Source organism: Thamnophis sirtalis, unplaced genomic scaffold (assembly GCF_051295495.1).
Source record: "Thamnophis sirtalis isolate CommonGarterSnake01/CBP01778 unplaced genomic scaffold, rThaSir2_p1.2 scaffold_2, whole genome shotgun sequence".
In the NCBI taxonomy this organism is placed as follows: Eukaryota; Metazoa; Chordata; class Lepidosauria; order Squamata; family Natricidae; genus Thamnophis; species Thamnophis sirtalis.
The window spans coordinates 7,070,418-7,085,708 of NW_028261382.1; positions in this window are offsets into that span (position 1 = coordinate 7,070,418).

Below are 15,291 nucleotides of genomic sequence, written 5' to 3' on the forward strand. Positions count from 1 at the left end.
TTGCTATAACATAATCCCCCCTCGTCCCACAGATCTAGAACAATAGAAAACCCTTGCCTGATCCATGGTGATGGTCGCACTTGGTGATTTGGGGGGCTGGCGTTCTCCACATATAGCAATAGCAATAGCAGTTAGACTTATATACCTTGAGCCGGTGAGATTTGAACCGCCGAACTGCAGATAGAAGTCAGCTGAAGTGGCCTGCAGTACTGCACTCTAACCACTGCGCCACCTTGGCTCTTCCGACGTGGCCACAACACCATCCAGAGGATGCAGGCAATACCCAAAACCACGCCGCCTTCTGTCCACGGTAAAAACCTTTCTCCATGGAACTTGTCCCTGGTACCCAAAGGGACAAATATGGGAGGAAAACTAAAAAGAAAATAAGATTAAAGGTTCGGAAGTGGGTAAGAGATGAAGGATAAGGGAAAATAGAATAATAGCAATAGCAATAGCAGTTAGACTTATATACCGCTTCATAGGCTTTCAGCCCTCTCTAAGCGGTTTACAGAGTCAGCCTATTGCCCCCACAGTCTGGGTCCTCATTTCACCCACCTCGGAAGGATGGAAGGCTGAGTCAACCTTGAGCCGGTGAGATTTGAACCACTGAACTGCAGATAACAGTCAGCTGAAGTGGCCTGCAGTACTGCACCCTAACCACTGCGCCACCTCGGCTCCTTAATAAAAGAATATTTTTTATGAATATATTTCAATAATGTGTATTAATACCAGAATGATACAGGTTGGATTATTATTTTATCAGTGTGATAGATATCTGGATAATATTGTAATATAAATGGATATAAAGTATAGGAAAAATAGACTTTGAATGTACTATTAAATATGTATAAAAATATGAATAACGGTGAAAGATTAGAACTTAATGGGCAATTATGGAAATATATAAATACATATAGTAATCTAAACATATGTATTAATAATAGAATTATATAGATTGAAGAACTGGAAAGAACATAAATAGAAATACACTAAATGTATAAATGATCGTGATTGATACAAAAACTATATAAGGAGATATTGAAAAATGGAAGAATGAAGGATGAAACTTTGATTTCACTATGGAAATATGAACAACAAAATAGGTCTTTGAATATTATAGCGATATGAAAGGGGGGAAAAGTTAAAATAGGGATAGAAAATAGTGGGGGGGAATAATAATTATATATTAATATGTTAAGCTATACAAAGGGACAGAAAGATGGTTCAGAAAGGAGGGGTGATAATAAAAGACTTGTATAAATAATATGAAACAATGGAAATGAAATGTAATATTTAGGAATAATAAGACTATGTTTATGTGTACTGAAATGTATGTTATCCAGTTACCACCATTCACACATTGATATGTCTGAAGAATATAAAAAATAAAAGTTTGATTGGGGGGAAAAAAAGAAAAACCTTTTTCCAAGGAACTAGTCCCTGGTATGCCAAACGGTTGAGGGCCATTGAAGTTCCCTGAGCATGGATGGGCTCCAGCACGAGTCCAAAAGCTCAGAAGACAAAAACTCTCTTTCTGGTGACCCACCCATATAATACCCTGCAATATTATCCGGGGACACGTACATTCGTCAAACGGCAAAGCTTGGTTTCTCAACCTGGAGCGCAGGGTAAGGTTGATCAAAAGGATGCTTGCAAGAAAGGAAAAAACCACAGATGCCTCCATAAAGAAAAGACTGGGTTCAAATCTTAGAAACGAAATAAACGCCTGCCAATTTTACATGTCTGTTTCTCTTTACCGAGGCTGGAAATCAGTTTAGCAACGGAATGCATTTTCTGAAAAGCCAAAAGCCACGGGATTTTCTTACACACACAAGAAAAAGGGAGAGGGGAAAAAAAAAAGGAATTCTACATTCTTCTAGATCCTCCGTGTAATCCCATTAACCTTATTTACATTTCGGGAAAACTGGCACCATCTTAAGCGAATAAAAGGCTGCCTTTCGAAGTACGCGAAGGAAATTCTGGGTCTTTCATTAATTTTCTTTAGATTGGCACTGTGTGCCCTTAACAAAGCCGGGAGGAAATGACTGATAGAGTAATTACAGGTTAGGAATGAAGAGTACTTCAAAAAATTCAGAAAGATGTGCACCATCAGTACTGGGAAGACAGAAAGTGGCTAGGAACAAAATACTAACCCCCATCAAGATACCAGAAAATGCTTCACAGACTTCCAAATTCACTGTGAGCAACCTTGTTGTGGGTCCAGATTGCGATAATTATTTTCGTTTTTCTATCCCTTTGGAAAATGTTTACTCCGGTCCTTCTCTTTTGATTTGTTTGTTTATTCGTGTCAGAAGCATCACAATTATCATAAGGGTGACTCTATGGCATAAAGTTTAAAATACAAACGACAAGATTAAAATATGCACAAATTAAACAGATTTTGCCCAGACAATGGCAGCATAAATTATGTTTCATCACACTGCCACGAGGTCCTGGAATGTATACTGATCAGGGCACAAAGGGCAGATACACATCTGTATTGTTGTCTGTGTGTCACCACAATCACAAAGAGCAGAAGGAATTGGATAGTCTCACTTCTTCAGAGTGTCTCTGGATCAGTGGTGGATTTCAAAAAATTTTAGAACCTCTTCTGTAGGTGTGGCCTGCTTTGTGGGATTGGCTTGCCGGACATGTGACCGGGTGGGAGTGGCTTGCCGGACATGTGACTGGATGGCCATGGCCAACTTGTAAAATGTGATGAAACTCACTTATCAACGCTCTTGCTTAGCAACCAAAATGTTGGCTCAGAAACTCTGGCATTTGAAGCACGCAAGTCTTAAAGCTGTCAAGTTACAAGACCCTTGCACTCCTAACCCTTTAGGAAAAAAACAACCCAGGGGTGTTCAAACTTGATAGCTTTAAGACTTGCAGACTTCAACTCCCAGAATTCCTCCTCCAGTTATGTTGGCTCAGGAACTCTGGCATTGAAGCCTGCAAGTCTTAAAGCTGTCAAGTTACAAGACCCTTGCACCCCTAACCCTTTAGAAAAAACCCCAGGGGTGTTCAAACTTGACAGCTTTAAGACTTGTGGACTTCAACTCCCAGAATTCCTCCTCTCGCTCTTCATCTTGATGATGTGCGGACGGGTGGGGGGAGGGAGCTGGAACCGGTTCTAAACAGCACTGTAGATTTGTGGAACCTCTTCTATAGAAGAAGTTAGAACTGGCAGGAACCCACCCCTGCTCTGGATCTTGTACCCGTGTGAAGTCTCTTCAATTATTTCCATACTTCCCAGTTTTCCGGTTCCACCGCCTTCGTTGGTTCTATCTTATTTATAGCTTTCCATAGATCTACTCTGCTTTCAAATTCTTCAAAACCCTCTATCAACCTAAGGAAGCTTTTCCTAGATTGAAATTGAAACAGGTTGAGTTATGTCAACCACGTGGACAAGATCAAAGTGGATGGATCCGTTTTTCCACATTTCAAAGCAAGAGGGACAATGTTTGGTTTGCAGAGCAGAAACGGAGACAAGAAGTGGAGACATGAAAGGCCATAAGTCGTAACCAAGGAAAGAAAATGAGAGATAAAACCTCAACGAATTATAGTAGCGTTATGGTAGCATTAGTGCCAAAAATGCTCAAGAAGAAGCATTCTATTCATCTCACCTTTATTAAAGAAGATGCATCTTTTAATATAGAAGATAATAAAGAGCCGAGGTGGCGCAGTGGTTAGAGTGCAGTACTGCAGGCCACTTCAGCTGACTGCTAACTGCGGTTCGGCGGTTCAAATCTCACCGGCTCAAAGGTTGACTCAGCCTTCCATCCTTCCGAGGTGGGTGAAATGAGGACCCAGACTGTGGGGGCCGATATGCTGACTCTGTAAACCGCTTAGAGAGGGCTTGAAAGCCCTATGAAGCGGTATATAAGTCTAACTGCTGTTGCTATAATATGATGCTTCTAATGTAGTGGCATGACCTGGAGGGGGAAAAATCTTAGAAGCAACGCACAAATTGTAACTGAATAAAACTTCAGGATTCGCTCATATATTTATTTCTGCTGTCTGATGACCCAAGAAATTGATAGGATACAAGAGGCCTTTAAAATTTTTGTTTTTGCTTTTAACCGAAATAATAGGCTAGGCCACAATCTTAACATTCCATAGCTGCTTGGAAATGCACCGGGTGAACCAGGCCAAAATCCAAAGTGGCTGTGAATAATAACAGGTGTCTTATAAAGGAGGGAGCGAGGGAGCAGGTTAAGAGAAAGAATGCGCTCCAACATGTCCTTACCTGTTTGGCTTGATCAACAAACAGTTTCTCTCCACCCGATTCCTCTAAATAGCAAAACCGACTCTTCAGTCTTACTTTAGCTTTCTCTTTATGCATCGTAGACAATGCTAAAAGCCAAACCCAAGACAGCGAACGGTTCAAAAATTCATTTTTTAAAATTTTTTAGCTTCAGACAGGTTTGTCTTTCAAGGAGGAAAGCATCTATTTTACCTACTCGCATTTGCATCCTTTCAAACTGCTAGGTAGGAATGAGCTGGAGCAAGGAACAGGAGCTTACACATTGCACGTCACCCGGGTCGAACCTGGGCTGCCAACTGACAAGCTCACTATCTTTAACCGCTGAGCCATCACGTTCCCTTTGGTAATGATGTTGTAAGTGTAAAATCAATCTTTTTGGTAGCCTGCATGTTATGGATCTGGGCAAGGATGGGATTCATTTTTTTTTACTACCGGTTCTGTGGGCATGGCGTGGCTTGGTGGGCATGGTAGGGGAAGGATACTGCAAAATTTCCATTTCCTTCCCACTCCAGGGGAAGGATACTGCAAAATCCCCATTTCTTCCCCACTCCAGGGGAAGGATACTGTAAAATCTCCATTCCTACCCCATTCCAGGGGAAGGATACTGCAAAATTTCCATTTCCTTCCCACTCCAGGGGAAGGATACTGAAAAATCCCCATTTCCTCCCCACTCCAGGGGAAGGATACTGTAAAATCTCCATTCCTACCCCACTCCAGGGGAAGGATACTGCAAAATTTCCATTTCCTCCCCACTCCAGGGGAAGGATACTGCAAAATCCCCATTTCCTCCCCACTCCAGGGGAAGGATACTGTAAAATCTCCATTCCTACCCCATTCCAGGGGAAGGATACTGCAAAATTTCCATTTCCTTCCCACTCCAGGGGAAGGATACTGCAAAATCCCCATTTCCTCCCCACTCCAGGGGAAGGATACTGTAAAATCCCCATTCCCTCCCCACTTCAGGGGAAGGATACTGCAAAATCCCCATTTCTTTCCCACTCCAGGGGAAGGATACTGTAAAATCTCCATTCCTACCCCACTCCAGGGGAAGGATACTGCAAAATCCCCATTTCCTCCCCACTCCAGGGGAAGGATACTGCAAAATCCCCATTTCTTCCCGATCAGCTGGGACTCGGGAGACAGAGAATAGATGCGGGTGGGACCAGTCAGAAGTAGCATTTACCGTTTCTCCGAACTACTCAAAATTTCCGCCACCGTTTCTCCAGAATTGGTCAGAACCTGCTGAATACCAGCTGTGGATCTGGGACAAGATGGGATCCTTCTTGCCTGCATATTCTTCTTATCTATTATCTGTACCAGCTTCTGCCCATCTTATTTAATCTTCCTCTATCTAAACAAGACACCTTGCTTATTTATTTATTTTTGCTTGAAAGAAGAATGGGTGATTGGGGGGGTGGGGGGGGGAAAGAGATGTCTATGGTCTTTTTCGTACAGCCTCCAAACCAGGTTGGTTCTGAAACAGGGCCGTTTGCCTGTTGTATAAAAAAAAAAGGCGTGAGAATATAAAATGATTTTCCACTAAAAGCAACCCAATTCACTGTTGACACATAAACACAATCTATGTGGCTCTCCCACTGAGCGGGGAATTAGTATGCTTGCGTTCCTCGCTGTTGCAAATTCCAATCTGGTGGGCCTGGGCAGCCTTTTTCCCAGCCGCTGTGAGGCTGCTCAGGAACTGGCTTCATGTCGGTCCCGGTTTTCTGACTTGAACGAACCTCCCAACCCCCTCCAACGCTGTTAGATTGGAACCCGAGTCTCTCAAAGCCACCTAAAAGATTGAAATCCTTTTTTGTAATTGCAATGCTGTTTAGTTTACTCAAGGAAGGTTAAAATACAAAACACCAAAATATTTAAAAACAAAACAAAACACAGCTTCAACCTTCAACTGTCTACACATGGACCTCACCCCATTCCTATGAGGTCCGTGCATAAGCGCATCAGCATTCCGTCCCTGTCCTACTGTCCCCATTTATTTATCTGTTTTGGTCACCACAATGTAGAAAAGATGTGGAGACTCTAGAAAGAGTGCAGAGAAGAGCAACAAAGAGGATTAGGGGACCGGAGACTAAAACATATGAAGAACGGTTGCTGGAACTGGGCATGTCTAGTGAGAGCCGAGGTGGTGCAGTGGTTAGGGTGCAGTACTGCAGGCCACTTCAGCTGACTGCTATCTGCAGTTCGGCGGTTCAAATCTCACCGGCTCAAGATTGACTCAGCCTTCCATCTTTCCGAGGTGGGTGAAATGAGGACCCAGAGTGTGGGGGCGATATGCTGACTCTGTAAACCGCTTAGAGAGGGCTGAAAGCCCTATGAAGCGGTATATAAGTCTAACTGCTATTGCTATTGCTATTGCTATAAAATGTGCAAAGTCCATCTTCCAAAACAAAATTCTTTTATTCAGGGAGGCATTAAATTGGCAAAGTCTGTTGTAATTCCGGGAATTTGAAAGAGTTAATTTCCCCCCCTCTAACCTCCACTGAATAGAGTTATTGTGAATGGGGACTCAGAATGTGTACTGCAGGGTTTGGCTCAAACCCCAGACATTTGATCAGATAAAAATATGAAAGGTTTCCAAATGTTTGGGATGTTTGAAGGGGGAGCGACTGTCCCCCCCACCCTCCATCCCCACGATTTCTGGAAACTTTTAAAATACTCCAATTGCAGATTTCTAGTCTGATCTCCTGAACGATGCGTGGATCTTTCTTTCGCCCAGTTGGAAACAAGGTCCACTCGTCCCTCTCTGATGACAGTCCAGACACGGGAGTGAATTGTGGGGGTTGTAAAAAAAAACATAATGTGGAAAACAATTTTTTTCACCTTTCAGAGCTGAGCAACTGTTTTCCATCTTCTTCTGGGGCAGGCTCTCCTCCCTGAATGAGGCTTTTAAAACCCTTCCCTGCTGTTGAACTTTTCAGGTAGGTCACATACAATGGAATATTGTTAGAAGTACGGAGGCATCTCCCCACAGTTGTGTGCAGAAGGTTTGACACCTTCTAACACCTTCTCTCAGGCAGAATATTCTACAGATGTTCCTGTTGGACAGAAGAGTTCATTCGTGGAGAAATCACTTCTGAGAATACAATTAAGTATGCAATTAACGTGGAAAGATATTGCGTTTTAAGGTAGAAAGACTAGGAATCCCTTCTTCTTCTTCTTCTTCTTCTTCTTCTTCTTCTTCCATCTTCTCCTCTTTTTCTTCCTCCTCCTCTTCTTCCTCCTCCTCCTCTTTTTCTGCTTCTTCTGCTTCTTAGTCTCCTCCTCCTCCTCCTCTTCCTCCTCCTCCTCCTCCTCCTCCTCCTTCTTCTTCTTCCATCTTCTCCTCTTCTTCCTCCTCTTCTTCCTCCTCCTCCTCTTTTTCTGCTTCTTCTGCTTCTTAGTCTCCTCCTCCTCCTCTTCTTCCTCCTCTTCTTCCTCCTCCTCTTCTTCTTCCTCCTCCTCCTCCTCTTCCTCCTCCTTCCATATCTGTCATTGGATGTTGGCGATCCTATTTTTATCAACAGCCACACGAAAAAAAATGCTGCTGAATTTTGTCCAAACCAGTCGCTTAGATTTTGAAGCCACGAGGTTCTTCTTCTGCCTGGACCTCATCTGCTTTCAGTCTTTTCCTGGAGGATTACGTGAAGTATGGTGTATTTTTCTGGGTGTCACATCACATCTCCAAACTAGGAATTACTAATTCCAAACTGCCATTTCTATTTCAAAGCTATTTCTATTTCTATTCCATTTCTATTTCTTCTCTGAAATGGAACCACAGGGGAGTGTTTTCCAGATGTGATGGGCTTCAACACCCAGGATTCCCAGTAGCTTCATTTAATACGCTATTTGTATACTTGATTAATGACCGATATGCCATATCTATAGTTGATTAATGACCAGGGAGAAGGTAGCTCGAACTGGACAAATAGGAAAATAGGACTGGCTTGGAAATGAACTTATTTCCCCCCCTTTGAAAGCTTTAACAACCTTTCAGAAAATGGTTGCCGATGTGCAGTTGCATTTGATTAAGATTATATTTCTGGGCTGTGAAAATATAGATGGCCATTAGATGTCAGTAAAGAGGCAAGTGGGGGAAATACTGATTTCTGCTGCCATCTTGTGGTTGCCTGAGGCTTTGCAACTACAACTGGTAGCCCTGATCTTGTTCATCTGATTCCCTCTGAAGGATTTCTCACGGAAGGGCACGTTGTATACCCCTAAAAGTGGAGTACAGCTATTGGGCTTCACACATGACACTAAGCTGTAGTTAGCTTAACTGTGGTTTAGCAAATAAACCCAAGTTGGCTGTATTTATATGTTACATGATTAAACATCATTTGCGTGTCATAATTGCCCGGAATTCAGGTAGTTCAGATAGCCAGAAATAAGCAAAACATATTTTAGCTTTGCAGGCCCGTTTTATAATTATGCAAACCTTTTGATTTAAACTGACTTTTGGTGGAAAGAAAGCACTCAAGATTAAAAAGCTTGTTTTCTCAAGGCTACACCCCCCCATCTTGACCAACCCAGGAAATTCAGGACAGTTTGCCATCCCTGTGAGATCCTTTCAAGGGAGGGAGGGAGGGAGAGAGAGAGAGAGGGAGGGTGGGAGGGAGAGAGAAAAGCATTTAACCCAGGCGAAAGTGATAGCTTTTTAATTTCCTGGCTTCGTTGCTTTACATGATATACCCGCCTCCCACAGCAGCTTAAATCAGCTTTCCTCCCCATGAAAAAACCTGTGGATGTAATTAAGTGAAGACTTCACAGCTGTTTGCAGCTGGAGACATTTGCTCGGCTGGGTCACGAGTGAAATCTAAACTTTGCTAGGGCGGAAGGTTTCCTCAATGAGCGGGTTGGGGGTGAAACCTTATGCCCGTTTTCATAAGGCCTTTGGTGGCTGCGGTAGGTCGTATTTTCCATGGGGATTTTCCAGGATATTTCTTCCCATATTTGCACCTTCAAATCTGGGCTTGTTTTCCCAGGATAAGGATAACAAGGTAAAGGTTCATCTCGCTCATATCTGCTAGTCGTTCCTGACTTTAGGATAGGATAGAATGCTCACCTCCGTTTCAAAGCCGAAGAGCCAGCGCTGTCCGAAGACGTCTCCGTGGTCCTGTGGCCGGCATGACTCAACACCAAAGGCACACAGAACACTTTTCCTTTCCCACCAAAGGTGGTGCCTATTTTTCTACTTGCATTTTTACCTGCTTTCAAACTGCTAGGTTGGCAGAAACTGGGACAAGGAACGGGAGCTCACACGGCGCTAGGGATTCGAACTGCTGAACTGTCGACCTTTCTGATCGACAAGCTCAGCGTCTTAGTCCCCGAGCCACCGTGTCCCTTTTAGTCCCAGGCAAAAGATGGGTGGCATTAAATGACCAAGGTCATCAGACCCTTCATATTCGCAAGGATAGTGGTTGGAATTCGGAAGATAAGGTTACCACTTTGTATATGCTACAATTTGCGAAGTTCTGAATTTAGTCTCCTTCAATGACTCCAAGATGGAGTTTCTCAAAAGGCAACTGGACTTTCTTTGTTTTCCCTTGAAGAGGTTTCGCTTCTCATCCAAGAAGCATCTTCAGTTCTGATTCAGAAGCTTCTTGGGATGAGGAGCAAAACCTCCTCAAGGAAAAAAAATCCAAGAAACTCCCGTTGCTTTTTGGAAAAGCATCTTTGGGACAACCATGATCTGGATGATTGAGAACCTCCATAAACACTCTTTGGAGGACAGTTACCATGTGCTTTCCCACGAAACGTAGTGTGACCCCCTTATTCTTTGTACATCTGGCTCTTTCACTTGAAGGCACGTCAACATGCTCCCACAACTTTGGTACGAGGCTGTCTCCTTAATCGTGACGAAGCTTTCCTCTCATCCCCGGCTAGTAAGTGGGGTCAGATAACTTTGCGCTTGTCTGAATTGGTGTGGAAATAAAAATTTCCCATCTTCTCCTGACATGAGCCTTAATGTATGGATGATTATTTATATCCCTTAAGGAAGGTCCCATGATAACGATGCGGTAGGAACGGAGATCTTCCCAGCTCCTAATGAGTTAGGTTGGGGGTAGTGTGTGCAAATTTCCTCCCTCATAACTATTTTGATTTGCTTTTGAGGGAAAACTTTGTTTTCTACTGAATCCATGTCAAGGGGGCGTGGTCTACTTCAGGGATGTCTAACCGTTTTGTACTTGCGTGCCGAAATTGTGCGTGTGTGACAGCATGCGCACACCAGTGGTGGGATTCAGCCAGTTCGCACCTATTTGGGGAGAACCGGTTGGTAACTTTCTAAGCAGTTCAGAGAACCGATTGTTGGAAGAAATCTCATTTTATTTTTTTCCACTTTGCAGGGCTAATCCTGTAAGGAAGGCAGGGAGGAAACATTCTAGTGTTGTTTCTAGCCTCAACTTGATTGCCCTGCTTACAGAAACTGCCTCTCCGGTTAACCCTTGTCACATTGTAACAGCTGTGAAGTGCCCATTGACCTGAGTGACCTTGAGTTGGCCACGCCCACCCAGTCACTTGACCACCGAGCCACGCCCACTCAGTTGATCATTAGGGCAGAGAACTGGTTGTTAAATAATTTGAATCCTACCACTGGCGCACACCTAGTGGCACCCCACAATGCAATGCGCCCTGCCCCTGCGTACGTGACCCTCCCCTGCTCCCCCACCCCCATGCATTCGCACGACACCTCCCCCCCACGCACTCCTCTGTGTATTTGTGTGACTCCCTGCGTAATCATAGCTACCTAGGATTTACCTGGTCATCGTCCAAGAATCTTCTTTTTAGGTGGTAAGGACTATGACTTTAGAAGGTAGGTTGAGTCAAACTCTTCTTTTTTTCCCCTGCCAAGCAGGGTTCTGGATGTCACCGAGGCCCACCTTGATATGACCACTTTGAGAATAGGATATATTTGATTTGTTGCTAAGGTGCCCCAGAATGCCTGAACCTCAGCTGGCCTCAGCACTGAATGTATATGCTGATTTAAATACTCCAGGGTGATGAGAAGCTATTTTGCAACGTGGACTCCCACCGCGTTCCTTGGCCATGTGCCATGTGCCCATCTGCCTTTCCTGAATGCTATGAAATATCTGTTGGCTACCGCCAACGAAATGCAAGCACAATAGACTTTTGCCACCAGACCTGGCTGCTGTCAACAGAGAGATCTTGCCGCTTGAGTTCCAAACTAGCTACCCTAACTTCTTTCCGTAGCTGTTGGCGCCGCATTCCCAGGGCATCTGCTGAGGAAGCATGGAAACTCAAGCTGCGCCCCACAACAGTGGAAGCAACGGCAAAATTGTCAAGTTGCTTCCAAGCCCGATTCAGTGGGCTGATTTTGACCTTCATGCCACAGGGCCGAGTTATTTGAAAGACCTCCCCTTCCCCATTATATCTGCCTGTCCCATCCGAAGAAGTATATTGGGAGTCCCGGCTGCTAGAGAGTTCTACCAATAAAGGAGAATATTTGTAGCTCAGGGTCGAAATGAAGGCTCCGTGGTATCGTCTGAGCTTGGTTGTTTTCTTGCAGATGTTTCATTACCCAACTAGGTAACATCATTAGTGTTAGAAGGGAATAGGGGCTGAGGAGGAGGACAGCTGTGGTGTCCTTGGTGCTCTCTGAGCTTCGTTGTTTTCTTGCAGATGTTTCATTACCCAAACTAGGTAACGTCATCAGGGGTGTTGTTTAATTTGTTACCTAGTTTGGGTAATGAAATGTTGTGGCCTGACTGTCAGCCTCTGCTTTGCTGTTGCTTCGGCTGCCATGAAACGGGGAGGGAGGGCATGGTCTTTGGGAGAGCACTCATTGTGCTGGAGGAAGGTTCTGGAGTTCAAATGCAGATCGGACTACGCATGCGTGGGAGTTTCCCGCCAGGACTAACGGCACCGACATTCCATCTTCGTGATGCCTTTTGAAGTTATCTCGCACCTGACATTTGGGAGAATTATGATTGGACTGTAACTGTGATGCCAAGGGGAGGGGAATGGGCTATTCTATATATCAATCGCTTTCGCGCCTAAATATTCAGATTTCGCTTCGCTATGCCTTTAATCATTTATAATTAGTAAAAGTACACTTGATTTCCACACATGGAGACTCGTGGTCTTTCTTTCCTAATTATCTAATGGAGAGGTGCTGACACTGACAGAGGCCAGCAGAGCTGACAGCATATTCAGGCAGTGAGGAGGTTGGGGAGGAAGATGGGCCAGTCCTGGAGTCTGGGGAAGGCTCCGATGAGGGCTCTGTGTCGGAGGCAGAGAGGGGGCCAGAGACGTATGCCAGTTATCAGCTGCCTTCAGAGTCAGGCATCAGTGAGGCAGAAGAACAGCTGGAGCCTGTTCCCAGTGTGCGCATGCGCAGAGTTGCCAGACGAAGAGAACAGCTAAAGAACAGGGGTCGACGTGGGAGTAAAGCCACAGGTGGACGATGAATGGCCCCTCCCAGAAGAAATAAAAGAGGAGCAAAAGGGGAGTGGAGTTTGCAGGAGACAATTACTTCGCTTCATTGGTTCGTGACTCTCCGAGACTCCTTGCCAAGTTCTGCAGAGATCGTCCTGGCAGCTCTCCAAGCCAGATAAGGTCTGTGACTGTAAATCCTCCCTTGAATGACTTTGCTGGATGGGAATGAGCAGAATTCAGAGTCAATTAATAAAAGGGGTTTTTGTCGGGACAAGGAGTTTGCCGCATGCTCTTGGGAAGCCTCGGTCAGAACATGAAACATCTGCAAGAAAACAAGCAATCTCAGAGAGGGCCAAGGACCGCTCAGTTGTTGTTTTAAATGTTTTAATTGTAGATTGTCCCGAGTCGCATTTTGTGGAATGGGTGACTATATAAATATGAATGAGTAAGTGAGTGAGTGAATACATGAATGAATGTACGATAGAGTCATAGTATGGAAGGGGAGCAGCTATGTCGCCACGTTCGAGGGCAAGCATGGCTCTGCAACAGGTGGCTTCTTTGATGCGTCAGAACGACAAGGGCCTGGCATTTCTGACTAATCACTGTGCTTCCTGAGGAATTATAGTTTAACCAAAAGAGGAGAGCCATTGTGGGGTAGTGGTTAAAGCATGAAGCGAGAAACTGGGAGAACATGTGTTCTAGTCGTCTATAGAGATTCTCAATCACCCAGGTCAGGGGTCTGGAACCACATGTGGCTCTTTCATCCCTCTGCTGTGGCTCCCTGTCGCCGTTCGGAACCACAATTTTGAGAGAAGCTTCCGGTTGGGAGGGGGGAAAGCACAGCACGCCAGGAGGAGACTCTATGGCAAAGAGTGGGTTTTCTGCTCAGCTCCACAATTGATAGGGCTTTCGGTTAGGACAGGTAGAGGAAAAAGGACGCCGGACTAGGAGGAGACTCTATGGTGGGGGAAACCGGACTTCCCCGGTTGGCTCCAGAATTGAATGGGGGCCTTCCGGTTAGGAACTTTGTGCCGGTCCTAACCAGAAGTCCTCATCACTGTCAAACTATTCACTGAGGCTGCATTACTATTACTATTAGTCTTCTCATTGTCCCGTTACCGGTCTCCTCCCACTTATGACTGCAGGACTGTAACTTTGTTGCTTGTATCCTTATGATTTATATTGATTGTTTCCTAATGTGATTTGATTGCTTATTTGTACCCTACGACTATCATTAAGTGTTGGACCTTATGATTCATGATAAATGTATCTTTTCTTTTATGAGAGCCTATGCACCAAAGACAAATTCCTTGTGTGTCCAATCACACTTGTCCAATAAAGAATTCTATTCTATTCTATTCTATTCCATCCCATCCCATCCCATCCCATCCCATCCCTATCCCTATCCCTATCCCTATCCCTATCCCTATCCCTATCCCTATCCCTATCCCTATCCCTATCCCTATCCCTATCCCTATCCCTATCCATATCCATATCCATATCCATATCCCTATTCTATTCTACTCTACCCTACCCTACATTCTATTCTATTCTATTCTATTCTATTCTATTCTATTCTATTCTATTCTATTCTATTCTATTCTATTCTATCCCTATCCCTATCCCTATCCCTATCCCTATCCCTATCCCTATCCCTATCCCTATCCCTATCCCTATCCCTATCCCTATCCCTATCCCTATCCCTATCCTACTCTACTTTATCCTACATTCTATCCTATCCTATCCTATCCTATCCTATCCCTATCCCTATCCCCATCCCTATCCTTACTCCTATCCCTATTCTACTCTACCCTACCTTACATTCTATCCTATCCTATCCTATCCTATCCTATCCTATCCCTATCCCTATCCCTATCCCTATCCCTATCCCTATTATTCCTATTCCTATTCCTATTCCTATTCCTATTCTACCCTATCCTACCCTACATTCTATTCTATTCTATTCTATTCTATCCTATCCTATCCTATGTTGCTTTATCGGAGGTATAGTGTGATCGAAGTGTAGCTCCAAATTCCCCCTTTTCCTCTCCTGCTAATCTAGATCAGGAAAAAAGGTTGCAATCTTTAAGCCTGGAAAAACAACCCCACAACTCCAGGTCTCCAGACCTGAACAGCTGAGCATCTGATACCTTTGTCGTGCCGTGGAATGGGTGACCCCGGGGAGTGGGGGGGTATGCATTCTTCTTGGCACCACATCCGATAGCCGTGTCCGCAGTTGATTTTTTCCTCTTGCGTTGCGTAGCCGTAACATTTTCCATTCCATTATTGTGGAGTTGGCACGGCTTTTCTTGCAAGGATGATTGTGGCTGAGCTTATTTTTTAAAATCAGGGCTTCCTGTCTGCTTTGCCCAAGAAGGATCTTTTATTAAAAAAAGTCTCGGAGAAATGGCAGCGAATGCATTATATCCCAAATTACTATCACGCACGCAAAAAAAAAAAGGCAGATGCGTCTGATTCCCCCCCCCACTTTCTCTGCTCTCTGCAGATGTTTGTTGGAATGCGTAGGAGATTGCTCGATGAGGTCTTCTCGTTTCACTCCATATGTCATTGTTTGTTTATATCCCGCCTTTATTATTTTTATAAATAACTCAAGGCAGTAAGCACACTCCTTC